A 13,621-nucleotide genomic window follows, 5' to 3' on the forward strand; every position below is an offset into this window, starting at 1 on the left:
AATGACATATAAAAAAAGACTGCAAAAAGATCTGCACGCTCACTCATTCAAATATCAGACACACACACACTCAAACACACACTCAAACACACACTCAAACACAGCGTCTGAGAGCTGAGTTGTAATCCAGGATTAGTCAGATTAAGATCTATACCTCTGCCTATGTGTGTTAAACGATTAAAGCCAGACAGGCCTATTTACCGAGAAGAAAAGATGATCAAATCAACAGGCTCATCCCGGAGTGATAGCTGTAAGAGATAGAGTGTGGAGAAGAGCAAATTATTTGTTCACGCGTTAAAAGTCTTTTGTTCTCTGATGCAAAACCAGGGTTTGCTCTTCTCGTGAGAGTGGAGGAGGAGGAGGAGGAGGAGGAGGAGGAGGAGGAGGAGGAGGAGGAGGAGGAGTGGAGAGGAGACAGAAGTGTAAAGGAAATAAAGAAAACCATGGCAGTGGAGAGGGAGGAGTGCTCTGTGTGGAGACTGATAGAACCTGGATGAATGACAAAGAGTTGTAATTATTAAACTCAAAGGATAATCAGGAGCCAGCATGCACACGTACTTGGACAAGAAGGCTGTGCTCGCTCTGTCTCCCACTGTCACACGCACACGCACACGCACACACACACACACACACACACACACACACACACACACACACACACACACACACACACACACACACACACACACACAGGCAGAGTATATCGCTCCACACAGCCGAGGACCAGAGGCTGCTGTGGCGTGATGGAGGAGCTGAGAACAAATATAAAGTGTGGCAGCGCCTAATGAAGATTTTAAATGAGGAAAATTCCTGTGAAAATATGATAACCCTCCCTCCTCAACCACTGTGTCCCTCCCTTCTCCCTCCCTCCCTCCCTCCCTCTCTCCCTGCTCTAATGCCAATACTTCTTCATCCCCTGCTGTCCCTTTGTGTGTCCTGCACACCATAAACACTGCGTTATTTTAATTAGGATTTGTAAACTCCAACACTTTAATTTTCTCTTCCTTATTTCCCCCAGAAATCTCCATTTTATTAGTTATCGCACCATTCCAGGCCAAACTCGTAATTACACCCGCTCCCAGGGGGAAATGTGTGCAAATGTGCATGCGTTGGAGTTTATCTCAACTTGTGAGGACTTAAGAGGAAACGTAACAGCAAAAAATCTTTGCTGATCCACAAAGAGAAAAAGGCTGATTTTAGAGATAAAGACATACGACCTGAGGTTACATTTAAAAGGCTAAATTTAAGATTGTGGAAAAGGTAATGGATGAATGTCATGCAATGCAATGCAGCGCACGTGTGGTTTTTACTCTCTATAAATTCATTGTTTGGCTAAATCTTAGAGCGAAGGGTTATGTTATTTACCTGTGGTAATTGGTTTTCCCAAATGGCAGTTTTTCTCATTACACACACACAAAGCACACACAGACCTACACCTCGATGCACATACGCACACACAGTAATGAAGGGTACCAAAAAGAAGATACCATTTCAGATAGCAGAGGCACGAAGTCAACACGCACACCAAACACACATATACAGAAACTGTGAGAGGTGTTTAAGTGACGCAGTGATGATCTCTGGGTAGAAACGCATACTGAGAGCTAATCAAACACCCGGGCTCACCCACAGTGTCACAAATGCAACCATTAAGCAAAATATCCTCATCTCTCTGCTTTGTGCTTAAAATGATGTCAACTGAATATAACTGATGGAAAATGTAAGAAATGTGTTTTTTTTGTGTCTGAGGAACCAGCTGTTCCGTCTCTCACTCTCTGAGGTGAAAATAATGTCCATCTCACCTTCCTTCTCCGCCCCATATGACTTTGCACCTATTTATCTCCTCTTTATTCACCTCTCTGTTATCGCTGTTCTCCTCAACTTGTGTCTCCACGCCTCGCTCCATGTTAAGTCGTGCTGCAGCGACCTGAAGGTTACTTAAATAATATTCTCAATTTCTGTTACAGCCGAGAAACTCTGAGAGACATGGGGTGACGTGTTCAGTCCATCCACGACGAAGGAAACTTGTTACATTTGCAGACGAAGCTTGTGTAGATCTGCACTCTACTGACTCGCTTTTTTGACTTCTTCATTGAAAGTCTACAGTATTTATGCCTGTAAATCACTGATGTATAAATAAAGTTATGTTCATCAGTGGGGGGGGGAATATTTTTATTGCCTTCAACGGCTGGCATTAGCCACAAGATTCGAGATTGGGAATATTTTTATTGCCTCTCAACGGCTCTCAACATGGCGAAAGGAAACCGGCTGCTCACAGCTAACGGTGCTAACAGCGCTTACAGTGCAAACTACAGCAAAAGTGCTGACAGAGCTAACAGTGTTACCCAGAGTGCAGAGCGGGGCACACTCACGTGCATGAAGATGCATTAACATTGCACTAAAAGCACGCACAGCCGACCCAGCTATGTCAACAAAGCGATGACCAAGGACAGTGTCGACACTATCTTACTCAGGTGTTTATCAGGCTGTTAGCAGAGGCTGAAATGTCTGCCATTATCCCGCAATGCATTTGTGTGTATAAAATATGGAAAAACACAGTAAGTTTCAGGCTGTATCAAATAGTTTCATAGAGTTGACATTCAAATTCTAAACCAACAATTTGAAAGCTGCGCAGCTTTCTTTGTATGTCTTTTCATTGCAGATAAAGATCAGGCTACAGTAAAAGTATTACAATTATACTATTTCTAAAATTAGATGATTGTTTTTTAGCTTTTGTGTGTTTTCTAAACATATCCAATAAATCAAAAGATGGATGTAATAATTTCCAAAATACTCAACATGATTTTGTATAAATATAACAAAATATTGTGCTTCAATCTGTATTTGTTGCTGCTTAGCCTTTAAAAAACAACATTATTATTGCGCCCAAAAAAATGCTGCTGTCCTGCTTGCCACACATAAAGGGTTTACTATTTCAGGTGAACAAACACCAACAACACGGTCAGAAAGATATCAATCAGGCATGCCCACATTGTCCTGAGGAGAAGTCTAACCAGTCAAAAAAACTAAACCTGTTTGTGTTGTACCAGGGATATAACACAAGCTGCAGTCAGAGCGTGTTAAAGCATTAAAACAACGAGGGAGAGCTGACCCCTTCTGTTTGGGTTCACTTCTGCTCGAAACAACCACGTTTGACCAGTTTGACAAAGCTGTAGCTGAACATTGTCATATATAAGACACTTTTTCACCATTGAGTCTATGTGTTCTCTTTTTCTTCCATCTTAGCACTAAGTGCAGCCCTACATAGCATGTTTGTTAACTGCTGTGGGTCATGGAAACGCTATGATGAGCTAAATATCGCTGCCTTGAGGACGGACTTTTGTTACCTTTATGCATAAGAGCGCATATTGAGTATGTCCACCAGGGTTGTGCGGTTATGCAAGCTGGGCTAGTCGTTGTCATTTGCGTTTGCGTACTTGCATGGACCACTTGTGATTCCTGCAAGAATGCTGGCCTTCAAACCTTCAAACTATATTCAGAGACACAATAAAGACAACCATGATTGGCTCAATGGCAAGGCTCAAGTCTCACTCACAGAAGAAAACAGTCAAGAGCAAAATGACCTCCAGTCTAAGCTGTTCCTTGAAAAGGCCATCATGCAAGAGGTCCATCATTAGGGCCCATTTAAACACCCTGAACAATATATGTCAATTCTTATGACTAATTAGACCTCTGCGCAGTTTAAAGTTTGATGGAGCTTTGTGTTTAAGTGGCTTATTTTTGAGGTGAAACATGCTCCGTAGCGCTGTAAAACCTCCCACAATGAAACGACAAAGGGTCAGTAGCAGGTACTGTACTTTCTTCTTATAATCCAACAATACAATGCAACACATTCAAAGTTACAAAATCATACACCTGAGAATGTCCAAAAATCTGTGGGAAAATGTCAATCAAGCAGAGGTTTCATCAGGCAGTATAGGAGACATTTGTAGCAGTTAAATATGATTCCTTTGAGTATTCTGCGCCTTCAGAAAATATTCAGCACATTTTTGAGAAGCACAGAGGCATAATAAAGCTATCCATGAGATTTTCTCACTCTGAAAGAAAACAGAAATATTCCCCTAAGTCTAAGTTATTAATTTAAAATCCCATTATGTCAGACTGAAGACAGTGGGTGATGTAAAATAAACAATGATTCATAAAATATGATCCTAACTCAGTTTAGTGTACTTTGTTTTACTGTAGTTGATTGAAAATCATACCTTAAAGGAACAGTGTGTACGTTTTACTGGTATCTAGTGGTTTGTGGCAGGTTGCAACCAACTAAATACCTCTGAGCTCAGAGAACTTCGGTGGCCTACAGGTAGGGATAGGTACAGTATTTTTAAGATTTTAGTACAACTAGGGGCTACTATCATCAATACTCGGCTCTTTTACATGACGAAACAATTGTTTTTAAAAATATATAAAAGATTTTAAAAAGAAATCAATTCAGAACAGAATTAGAAGTTATTTATAATTTAGATATGGCTAAATATTGTTTCTAGAGCAGCAAAAGTTATGTTTACAACAGCAAAGTCTCTACAAAAAGTAATTAATACCTCACTGGAAACAAATGTAAAATGTCAATAAAATGAATGACATTTCTGAGTGAAGTTTATAAAGAATGAAGAAAACAGACATCCGTCAGTATCATCATTCCTCCAGTCTTCTGTCCTCCTGGCTGCTTTGTCTCAGCAGCCAGGAGGATTCTTAGTTTCGGGTGATTATACACTGATTTAAACATAATTATGAATATTATATTCAATATCTGTCAATAAACCCCCTCACTGTCCCTTTAAAGACCAATTTAATATTAAAAGGCCCTACACACCAACACAGATGTTCCCACTTATTCTGGCTGATTAGACCTCTGCTCAGGTTGAAGCTCGGGGGAGTTGTGCTGAGAGTTATTTGATGTCACCAAACTCATGTACTGATTAGACTATTATCAAAACGCATGTTTTGACTCCTCACAGCAGGAAAAGCACAGGTGGCGGTAAAATGAGGACTCTATTCTCTTTGGGTGTGTGGCTTTGTGACCAGAGCCCTAAGTAACTACAAACTCGATAGTAATGTTTTCTGTGCTATGCATTTCTGGGTATATTACAGGAAAAATAAAAGAGTAAATGTGTGCATGGACTCAGTTTTGTTTGGAGACGGGTATGGAGAACTGGTACTAAATGAATGATAAATTGCTAATAAATTAATTTGTGATACATTGGTAGAAGGTCTTTATGTAAGATTAATTTATTTTAACAAAGCTTGAATTTTCAAATTCCTAACAGTCCCCTGGGGATGACGAAGCTGCCGGCGAAAGTCAATTTGACGTTGCACAACAGCATGTTTGCTTTCCAGTCATAGCTGACAGGGCAAAACATTAAAAAAATGTAATATATGTGAAAAGGTTAAAGGTTGCACAGCCTGGGGGGTAACAATGGCAACTTCATGAAACACAGATACACCGTTCTATGTATCTGAAGCAGTGCTGCGTGTTTGACTGCTTTAGCAACACGTCTGCTGCACGAACGTCCTCAGTGCAGCATTCCATCAGCGCCATAGTTATTAACTCATGGACACAATTAGTATCGGTTTAAACTCCTCTAAATTGGATGGCTGGAAGTTCTAGTTTATATTTCTAAAATAATTCTACAGACAGCATCATTAAAGCAGCAAGTCCAACCCATTCTCCATCACTAGATCAGGACAGGAAAACACAGCAGGATGTCAAAGTGCTGTCCCCAATGATATTTGTTTTAAGATTTACAGCCCTTCACTACAGTGAAAGAGGATGAAGAGGAGGAGGAGACGTTAAGACGTAAGTTAGACATATATATATATGATATATATGTTCTAACCAAAAAAGTTTAGAAGCAATAAAATAACTAATTCTAAAGCAAAAACTGCACCAACCATCCATGAAAAGATAAAGAGTGTCAGTGTAAAGAGGCCTTCCTCCTGTTCCTACCTCTGAAGCCTCTGCCCTCTGGTGGTGGGATAAGAAGGACACTCTTCACCATCTTTCACAGCTCTTGATCACCTCCGCTTGCAAGCCTCCTCATCACCGTCAGAAACAAGTGTTCTCCAACGCTGGGGACAAAATAAGTAAAGAAAGATCTCAGAGAAAACACGCTCATTTTCTTAATGCCTTAATTCTTCTTGTAGTATTTGCATGGGCCAAATAATGCAGGAGAGATGCCATAATTGGCCTTGATATTGTTCTGTTTACATATCTTGACTCTATATTAACGGTATTATTATATTAGTTGTTGAGTTATTTTCTCTTTTATCTATGTATATTATCTTCTGAGAAGCTGGAGGACTTTAGCTATTTGGTAATTTGATATATTGTTTAAGTTTAGCTTCTGGTAGTGAAACTGCATTGAGGCATTTCATCAACAGACGTATGTTGACAAGACATTTGTAGCACTTGCACAATTACACTTATTTCTTCAAAAAAGTAAGAATAAAATGATTGAATCACATATTTTCATGTCTTTCATTTTTGCACCAAATTATGGAGAGAAGTTTTAATAAGAGCATCAGTGTAATTTATATTTTAATTTTAACACTACAAATCAGTATCAATAAAATCCAAATAAATAACCATCCCTACTCGTGTTGCACCTTTAAGCTCCCTCAACCTCACCTATCAAAGTGAAAGTGACCCACATAAAACAATGCACCTATGCCACAGGTGAAAATCAGCCAAATGATGAGAGGAATACATATTTTATTCACTGTTTTTTTTAAAAAGGTAAATTAAAGTTTTAAAAGGGTGTCTCAAATATTCAAATGTATTAAATACTTTGCATACCAAAGTGACACAAATACTGCTACCAGCTAACGTAAATCTCAATGTCTTGCATGTAATGCTCAAACCGGACACATTCACTTACTTGAAACAGTGAAACTAACGTGATATAACAACCGTAACAACATTAAAACGTGACAACGTGACATAACCGTAACAACATAACTACCGTTACAACAAAATAACCTAACAGAACAACCAGAACAACAAAAGAAAACCTGACTAATTAACAGAACAACCGTAACAAAATAAAAAACGATGTTAACAGACTTTCTTATGTAACGTAACAAGCGAAAAAACATTACCTAACCAAGTTTAAAGTCAACTGATACCTTTGGTTTCACACTGGATCCAAACAGAGGTCTCCTCGGTGAAAGTCCCGTGTTTGTTTGATCCATCAACCCTTCTTAGACTATAACTTGTTTTGTTACTTTCCCTGACTGAATGCAAAAAAAGTCCACATTCAATCTCATCAATCAATTGCAAAGGATCGTGTGCTAAATGGATCTTGTGGCAAGTTTGTTAGTTCATTAAAAACTCAATTGTAGACTGGTCACTGTTGATCTGATAGGTAATTGCTAACCATCAGGTCATTCGTCATACTTGACTTTCTGTAAAACTGATAAATTAATTGAAATAAATGAACAGATAGTGATAATATCAGCCTGGTAATTAATAACCTTTCTGTATTATATACAAGCACAAGATAGATGTCTGTTTTATGCCTTCTCAAAGTGTTTGGCAGCTCAAAAGGAGCCACTTTTAGGCCACGTCCACACTAATCCGTTTTCAAATGAATCTGCATATGTTTTTCTGCGTTTGCACCGAGCGTCCACACTACACCGCGTTGTAGGCCACCGAAAACGGATAAGTTTGAAAACGATGACGTAGGCACCGGCGTTCGCTATTTGATTGGTTCTTAGCAGTTATGACGTGTCATTCCCTGATTCGTCACCCCCTTTCCACGTGACCCTTTTCCGGAAGAGAACAACAACAACAGCCTTGATACCGATGGACTACCAGGTTAACTCAACATGGAGAATGTGGTATTTGTTACAGATGTTTGTACATAGATGTTCAAACAGGTAGGGACAGGTAGGGAGCACAGGTGATGCATGGGTTAGTGTCTTTGGCTTCAGGTGGAATCAGCTGTTATTGGAGCGATTAGAGGGGCGTGTCCAGTGACGTCATCAGCCCTACAGAACGGACTAATGACGTACTTGTGTTGACCAGATGTATGGACCCATAATCTAGTAAACTTAGTTTAATAACAGTTCATTTAAAGTGCATGTGCTGTCTGTGTGGGAGAGATAGAGTTAGACCTGCAGTGTTGTAACTAAGCTTGAAAAATAAAACTTCTAAAATCTTCCATGAAATGTGTCTGTTTGAGTTCATGGAGGAAGATTTTAGAGGAAGTTCTTAAGAATCAAGCACGACGAGTATCAAGAGTAGTGTAATCGTATTATCTGTACCCAAGCAACCAATGTACTTCCTGTTTACACCGGCACGCGCATGCCCAGTGTACGTGAATAGTCACGTGATATTCGTTTTCAGGTGAGCAAGTCTGGACGCACGTAATTTCGAAAACGATGCTGAAACGCACGTGTGGACGGAGATCTTAAATCCAGACACTAAACTACAAACAGTCTGAAAAAAACCTCATATAACTCTTGTATCCAAACTCATTAGCTCCTAAAATGTAGCAACATTTTGGGGTCGCATGGTTATAATTAGCAGGTTAGTTTATACATTTAAATGCATGTACCATTCTGAGCAATCAGTAGATAACAATACACCAATTGTAAAATATTCAAATAGCATATAAGTATGTTAAATAAAGAAAATACCCCTGAATAATACTAAAATAACCTCATAAGACAGCAGGAAAAGCACAGTCAAAACAATTTTTTGTAAATAATGGCCCAAGTGCCCCAGTAGGTAAAGCCAGGGAGCCAGTAAGCCCAATACCTTGAAATGACTTTACCTAAATAGAATGCAGCTGTTTTAAATAACATAGATTATACCAAGCTTTCCTTCATTTACAAGCCAAAATGTTTGCTGTGACAAATGTCTATATTGTGCTCAGAAATTTTAAACACATGAATGAAATGCAGACAACATTATTGTTTGGGCTTCACCTGTGTTTATAGGGATTTAAATATCTGAAGTGAAATAGGTCAATGCAGTAAAGGCTTGTTGTGCTTGTTGGGTCGTCTTACATTCGTGAAATCAGTCCAATTAGTCCAAACTTTTTGTAACAGGGTATTTCTCAAAGTCATGACGGATACTTCAACGGCTGAACTTCAAAGATGCAATGCCATCGAATCTTGCAGAAGAACTGTTACAAAGTCAACAATCATTCTAATTCTATCAAGGACTAAGTCCTACTTTCAGAGGATTTTCCAGAATTCTTCAGTGTATTCTCCGTGCTCCTAAAACACCCACAATCCTATACACAGGATACATTTCCTGAACCTCGAATTGGAACCAAGGACATAACAAATTTTCAGTTATTCAGTATTCAGCAATCTGCCCAAATCTGTCTCTGACCACTTTTGGCAAGAAATTGGCAATTCAGTTTTTGAATCTTGACTCCGTCTAGAATATTATTGTTTCAGTCAATAGAGTCTGTTAGCTTTGAGATAATCATATAATTTGCATATTTTTTACATAAATAAATCATAATAACTGGCCAAATCCCAGTAGTTTCTTATCTATTAAAAGTCCCACATGTTTTGAATCTATTTTAATTGTTTTGGGGAATGCTAAATAAATATATATTTCTCTGTAGGACCCGACTTTGAAGGACCCATCCTACCAAGGAAGCGTTCTTGACTTTGAGAAACAGCCAGCAGCATGACCACTCACACAGTGAGGTGTTCACACAACCTTTTTCCAGTAACTTTACATCAGTACAATTTACTTTAACATCATGTCTTCAAAAGACGGAGAGGGACTGTCCGAGAAGCATGCCTCTATTACCATTTGTACATCCCACCTATAAAATAAAATAAATCTAGCTCTATTGGAGTCTTTGCTTTCACTTTTTGTCCCCTGTCTCTCACTGCTGTGTGTGCCATCTTAAGCAGGAGAGAAAATTAGGCTTTTCTGCTTCCTCTAAGCTCCTTTTTCGAGCTCCAGTCTGCTTATCAATCCACTCGATCCCGTCTTTTCTTTCCCTGACTGCCTAATGGTGGAAGAACTATCTTCTCTCACCAGTCAGATCTGCAAAGTGACTCTCCATTTAAAAGCTGTTTCCAAAGAAACACTTGATATCTCTATGTCCCCTCCAAATTGCATTTTCTTTGTTACTTTCTTTTATTTTCTTCTCCGAATACTTTAGCCTTTTACATGACAACTGTAGAGCCATAAAGAAAATGTCATGGCAACAGTACAGGGCTTTGACCTTACATTCCTGATTGTAACTTGCTTATTATTACACTCATACAGGAACTGAAGCTTATTCTACCGTTCCATCCAGGCCAAGTCACTCTGACGGAGAGTGCCAGCTAAAAGCATCAACTGTAAAATGGAAAATGCTGGCCCGCAGTCAGGGAAAAGCTGGTGGGTGGCGAGGTGTTAAAATACAGCGTTTGCATGTATTAATGCGAGGAGCCAGCCAAAACCTTGGCTTCACTGTGAGCAATCAATGGACCCACACCTGCAAAAGTTTGGATGTTTGGAGTATTCGTTATAATATCAACAAACACATGTCATCACTGCAGGGATAAACAACAGGATGGAGATTTTTGTGATCACTGCCTAGAAATGAATCAAAGTGCATCTGCAATTATTTATATTTTCAAATTATTTAACTAATTATTTAATTTAAAAAAAAATACCAGAATTTGACAACTATAAAATTGCTTGATTTGTCAAACCAAAGACTTTCAATTTACAGTGAGATCAAACTTCAAAATGCAGGAAATCATCACTTTTGAGAAGATGGAACTAATGAATGTGATATTTTTGCTTGAAAAACAACTTAACGTTAAATGGATTGTCAAACATGATTCATTTTCTGTCTCTTAACTGACTCATCAATTAATGGAGTAATCATTTCAGCACTGAATCAAACCTCCAATCTCAGTCAAACGTAATTTCACTTAGACATCTAAATTTATGGGTATGTTAGACAGTTTTATTACACTTTTTGTCCCATTTTTGTTTTGTTTTTTTGTCCCTGTTTTCATCAGATATGAACAAAAATTTACTCTCAAACTAACAGCTGAGATCTGGGAACATGGTAAGCATGGTCAGACAACAAGCTGCCCAAAAAATCAGTTATTGCAGGTTCAATGTTGATCTTATATGGTGATACTTTTTTTTTTTTTTTTTTTACACTATGAAAGGCACTGTGGCTAATTTGACAGCTAGTCTATACTTTCATTGGTATTGGTGCTGCATCCAATTCTGTTTTCGCTGTTTCACAGTCTGCTCCCAGTAAAGACTTTAAAGGCCAATCCTTTGTCTTCAACCTTTATTGGAAATGTGTTTGGCTCGCTGCATTGCTCTAAACCTTCATGTGAAGGGAGGGCAGAGGAGAATGTGCTTCGGATATATTGGGAGTATTTCCTCACTGCAAGGGAGTCGGTAGTGCCGCCTGCTGCAGTCAAAAGTGAGGCTACGACTGGAGAGCACAGGTAGCCAGGATTCAATTCCGGCCTTCGGACCTTTGTTGCATGTCATGCCTTTCCCTATTTCTACACTGTCCTCTTAAATAATAAATGTGAAAAAGCTGGAAAAAAAAAAAGAGGAAAATCACAATCTTAAAAAATGAGGCTATGAGAGTAGTGAGACCCTGACAGTAAAGCTGTGGGCAGAAAAAACTAAACAATTAGCGAAAGGACGCTTAAATGAGGGGACTACACTTTAAGTGACCCATTTCACATAAAACATAGTCATTTGATCCATTGTTATAATAAAAATGTTGATTATATCCGCTTTAACTTAGTGTGCACAGTGTTATACTATGAATTTAAGACCAAGTTTGTAATAAACCAGAATTGTCCTTTAGCATTGCAAAGTCAAACACCAACAAAAGTTGCAAATCCTCCAAACCGGCTGCCACTCAGCCCACTGGGTCTCATCTCCTTGACACAGAGCAGTGAGAGCAGCTCTGCCATTAGAGAGGGAAGAAGAGTAGCATGTTGCGCTGACTGGAGTGTGGGCCTGTCAGTCATCACTAACAGCTGCATTTGGCATTTCAGTCAGGTACAAAAGGTGTGTTTGGTGCCAAAGTACCTCAAGTCAGACAGGCATCCAGACAGTGTGTCTGAATAACAATATTTCATCAGAGTAAAGTGGGAATAACAGGGAAGAGGATGAGGAGGATGAGGAGGAGGAGGAGGAGGAGGAGGAAGGGGGGTTTGAACATAGTTCAGAATGGAGCTGGATGCGTGTTGTTAGGACTTTTGACAGAAAGGCAACATACATCTTCAAGGTTCTCCACCACCATCTGTTCTCCAGCTGAAGAGACTCCTACAAAAAACACACACACACACACACACACACACACACACACACACACACACACACACACACACACACACACACACACACACACACACACACACACACACACACACACACACACACACACACACAGTCTCAGTACTCAACACGCCCTCACAGATTCATTAGCATATAAATAACTCATACAAACACGAAAACACACACCAAGGCCTCTTCCAGTGGTGTTAAGAGGTGAATGTAGAATATTAGTGTCTAGAAGCATACTCGGGTTGTGTCCATTAGTGTGTGTGAGTGTAGTGTGTGTGTGCAGGTGTGTGTGTGAATGTTTCTGTTGTTCCATGCCTGATGAGAAGGCTTTTAGGCTAATTATATGAGAGGAGTGTGTTGCCATCCTGATGAATTTTAATCTTGCGCTACATCTCTCCCTCTCCCTCATACACATACTAATATTATGTATACACACACTGCACTGGTTCAATAGACTGCCACTGCTGTTGGAGTTTTTAATTAGGGGTTCATTTTAATAGAATAACTTGTTCTCGTGTGTGAGTGTGTGTGTGTGAGTGCTGTCACGTCTTCCACAACACTGTGATCGAGTCCATAAAGGACACGATGTTCTGCGAGTGACTTGCACAGCCTCCTCGTGGTTAGTTGCTGATACCTTGCTTGCTGACCGTGCATTTCATTCAGCATCTCTCATCTTCTGTTTACGTTTTAAAAAAGAGGGATCTTTAGGAGAGGCGGCACATTGTTTTATGTTTTCAAATCTGATCTAACAGCGCCCTCTGTCCAGAGAGACTCAGAACTGCAACGTATTTTATTTTATTCAACATTTAAAAAACTGTTGCTTGTTTCTTTAAGACTGTTCTGAATTCTGAAGTCTGTTTTTTAATTCAAAGGTTCAAAGTTAAATCAGGTTTATATAATTTATTTAGCCCTCTTTGTAACATAACAAACAGAGAAGGGGTTTTGTTCTCCAGGACAGACAAATAATAATAGCAGGCTACATAACACTAAAGATTTCAATCAAAATGTGTTTGGAGTGATGATTGTGAATCAGAGAGGAATTTTTACCACAAACCTTGAATACGGATTGGCAAAACACTTAATACTGTGTTTTGTGTGACGGACATTTTTGCTTATTCAAAAACTGTGTTTTGATGAGGAAATGTAACTTATTTGAGCCTTGGCTTATTCAGTCACCCTAAAAATGGTCCGTAAATTCATTTTACATTCAATTTTATAATTTTTTTGCTTCAAGTTTGATTATGATGTATCTTTTAGTATTCCAAGGAAACATGCATTCATAAAAATACTTGATTTTGCAGCTTA

Source organism: Anoplopoma fimbria, chromosome 9 (genome assembly GCF_027596085.1).
Source record: "Anoplopoma fimbria isolate UVic2021 breed Golden Eagle Sablefish chromosome 9, Afim_UVic_2022, whole genome shotgun sequence".
NCBI lineage: Eukaryota > Metazoa > Chordata > Actinopteri > Perciformes > Anoplopomatidae > Anoplopoma > Anoplopoma fimbria.